Source organism: Octodon degus, unplaced genomic scaffold (assembly GCF_000260255.1).
Source record: "Octodon degus isolate 3935 unplaced genomic scaffold, OctDeg1.0 scaffold00013, whole genome shotgun sequence".
NCBI classification, from domain to species: domain Eukaryota; kingdom Metazoa; phylum Chordata; class Mammalia; order Rodentia; family Octodontidae; genus Octodon; species Octodon degus.
In genome coordinates this window covers 4887383-4891152 of record NW_004524589.1, presented here as the reverse complement: position 1 = coordinate 4891152, position 3770 = coordinate 4887383, and the positions used below count along the sequence as shown (strand labels likewise).

Genomic DNA, 3770 nt, shown 5'->3' with positions numbered 1-3770 from the left:
GTCATCAATACATCTGTGTGAAAGTAGAGGGGCTGGCATCTGAGGTGGGTGGATACTGAGGAAAGGCCTGGTAAATACCTCCCTCCCCCATCCATTGAAATCTGAAGTGGATATCAGGAATTATTTGGAGATCGCATTGGCATGGACACAGGCGACGGCATCGGCACTGTCCCAGCAGGTCCACCAACAGGTGCTGAGAAGCCACCCCCTTCTCCTCCCCATTTCCCGGGACCAGTTTCTTCACATCCTGTGTGACTCCAAGATCAATAAGATCTCAGGCCGGCCAGATAGCTCAGCGGATTAAAGCACCTGGTTAAAGCGCAGAGACCTGGGTTTGATCCCAGGAGACGTGCGGTGCCGCCCAGTCCCCGGGGCGCGCTGAGTCAGCAATTGAGACTGGTCGTGGTGGCGCACACCTGTTATCTCAGTGCCTGGAAGGCTGAAAACAGGAAGATCTCTGCTGTTTAGTGAGACCTGTAGACCTTGTACTAAATACATTAGTTTTTTCTTTTAATTTAAAAATTAGTTCTCATTCTGCCTAGAAGGAGCTTCTGCAATGACTACAGAGTCAGATTCATGAGACACGTTGTAATTCTTGGCAATTTCAACCAGGTATGTTTCCACTAGGATAGGTGAACCCTGTAAAATAATCAATTTGTGTATTAGCTTGTCGCTGACAGCTCTACTCTGGTTGGTCCTCCATAACTTGCCATATCCTTTGCTGTACTTTGTACAGAATTGGTCAGAAACTATTTCCAGCCGGCCACTTGGGGTTAAAGTCAAGCATCAGCCGGGATCATCACACACAGATTCACTCACACCAGAACTGGACTCCTTCACAGACCAGCGGGAACCAAACCAAGCCAGTAGCAGGTCACAGTTCAGCCCCGGCCTCTCCAAAGCCTCCAAGAGGTAATCTTTCTGGATAACGTACTCAGCCCAGATTCACAATTACTCACCCTCCCTGACCGCCAGATAGGCACCTAGCTCCTTCCTTGCCTCCTGAGCCAGTTCCTTTTTCTTCCTCTAATAGTTTATAATGGTTTATGACTCTCAGCCTGCCTCATAAACACCCAGCTTTAAATCCAAAGCACAGCACACTGTGCTATGCCTTCCAGCTCAATCCAGGCTTGAACACCTACTTCCGGTTCACTTCTTTACGGCGCTCCAAAACACCAGCAAGGCACCAGGAAAACAGAAAGCTATCACTTGATATTCACTGAAGTCTTACACCTTGCTCAAAGGCTCTTTTCTGAATGATTCATTTTAAACAAGTAATTCCCTATCATTGAACATGTTTCACCAGAAACAAAAACAGATTTTTCACTGTATCTAGACACATATATAGGTATATCATTGCATACAGTGAAAGGGCATAGTGTAGCATCCTAGGGAAATGTAACCTGCTAATTTCCATCCCCATATCAACATCATAAAGGGGTAATTGCATGATTTAATTTGTTCAAAATTTTTTCTATCATTTACATCTTTGATGTGTCCAGCAATTCTGCAAACATGGAAGAAAAGAAAGAGGGAAAGAAGAAACAAAAGGTGGAGTGAGGGAGAGAAGGAAGGAGGAAGGACAGCACATCAATTCAAGCTATTTTCAGCATGTTAGAATAACAAACACCAAGCATGTGGACACAGGAGTTACAGGATAGAGCTAGATTATTTTATTAATTCCCTCAAAATTTGAAAGCCGTTATTAAACAGAGCCATATAAACTTACAATTAAAGGAAATATTATAAAAACAGGGTAACAAGTACACAAAGTGCCTCTCTTCCTAATTACTTTAATGCCCTTTGCTGTATCTATGGTCTTGAGGACATTGGTGTGCATTGCGTCTTTATGTTGGAGTTCTCTGGTGGCACATTACTGGGCGTCTCTTCCCAGCTCTCAGTTCCATACTTATAAAATGTGCCATGGTGTGAACCTTTATACCATGGATGTCAACAAATCAAGCGGTGGCTTATTTGGGGGAGGCATTGATCAGCACGTCCTTGTAATATGGAGCATCGTCTATTAATAAAACATGTGCTATAAATCCATGTCATGCTCTTCAGAACCGAAAATAATAGTGGGAGCATGAACTTTCAAAACGTTTCGCAAAGGCCATTTCTAAATGTGTTACTGACTGCTCTCGAGAAGAAAGGAGAGTATTTGGCAGGCGCAATGAGAAATCAATAAAGCACTCCACTCCCAGTGCAGACGGATCCATTCCATTCCATTCCATTAGTTGTTAAAAATAACTGTCAGCGAATATATTTCAATTGTGGGTTGAGAAATTAATTGAATGCATGTAATATATATCCGTGTAATTTGTACAAATAGAATTGAGAGAAATCTGCCAACATCACTCCAAAATAGACATCATATAAAATATAAGAAATAGCAGCCCAAATTTACACTTCCTTTTGTTTCTTGGGAAGATATTGTATTGACCTGCTCCACACTTGTATTGGACTCTGGACATTTATTAGGTTCACTTGAGTAATGAGTGAAGAATTTTGCCTACAAAGCTTCAGTTGTTTTATGTAAGAAAATAATCAAGCTAATCTTAGGAAGAAATAAGCAGACAAAAAATCTGGGTGAAAATGTGATATGAGAAATTAGGGGTAATACTATCATTACAAGCGAGGTATAAGGGAGAGAATTATAAAATATGCTTAGTAGGAGCATGCTGATAAACATTTACTGTTAATTATATGCCGAGTACTACTCTAAGTAGACTCCATACATGAATTTAATTTCTTCCTCACAGCAATCCCATGTCCAGTGATATAATTATAGTATCTTCCCACTTTCCACATAGAACAAATCTGGAATATATTAGTGAACACCGAAGAATAAACTGCTACACAGAGAAAGAGCTGGAATTTACACACGAGCAGTCAGCTCAGAGCTGATTTACTTAATCATTATTCTGTAAATGGTTTATATATCCAATATACTTTATGGCCCTCTCAAAAGTACTTACAGAAAACATCCACAAAGACATTTTGCTTTCTAAAACTTTTAAGATTTGTGTTTATTTTCATGCTATTAGTGCAACAGAAATGATAGAATAAACTCAAGAGAGTATAGCTTCACTCAGATTATACAAGCAAAATTAAAAGAATCAGAAAACCAATAATTTAGTCGCTGTGATCTTCAATGAAAATTAAATATAAAATGGATTATGCTACTTAATGTGCTGTGGCTAAGCTGAAAATACAAAAAAAATATTCCTACTGCAATATGCAGTTTCATAATTTGTTATTATTTGGCACATTTAATACCTTTTAAATTGCTTAATGTGCTTATTTTAATAATGGGAGTTATAGGAGAAAAACCTATGCATATTGGGTAGGAGTCAAGACTATGAATTCAAACTTATTTTACATTGTATAAGAACTGATGGCAAAGCCCAACCTTTCTAGGTTTATTCCATCACTGGGAAGCCATCCACTTAAATTAGCAGTGGCCAAAAGTCCAGAGTCTTTGACACTTGCCCAAAGTTTATGTCCTGTAATTGTTCTAATTTAATGAAGTCGATATTCCATTTAAGCATTACTAGCAGAATATCCAGATGACTTCAAATGGGGATATTTTCAGGAAGAAAATTAAATCCTCAAGTAGAATTTTTGTATGAATTTAACCTCTTTAGGTGAAAGAAACCCAGATTATGTCTCAAGACAAAAATGTCTTCTCTAATTAACTAAAACTTCAAGAAGATGTATTGCAGCCGAGTAGGTGTTAGACAGCTCGCCAAGAAGGCCCACAGGTGATG

General features: G+C 39.3%; 1 pseudogene; it reads right to left on the bottom strand.

Annotated features, from left to right (window-relative positions):
• Positions 1–113: 113 nt before the first annotated feature.
• On the bottom strand, positions 114–1840 carry LOC111815240 (annotated as a pseudogene).
• Between the last annotated feature and the right edge of the window lie 1930 nt (positions 1841–3770).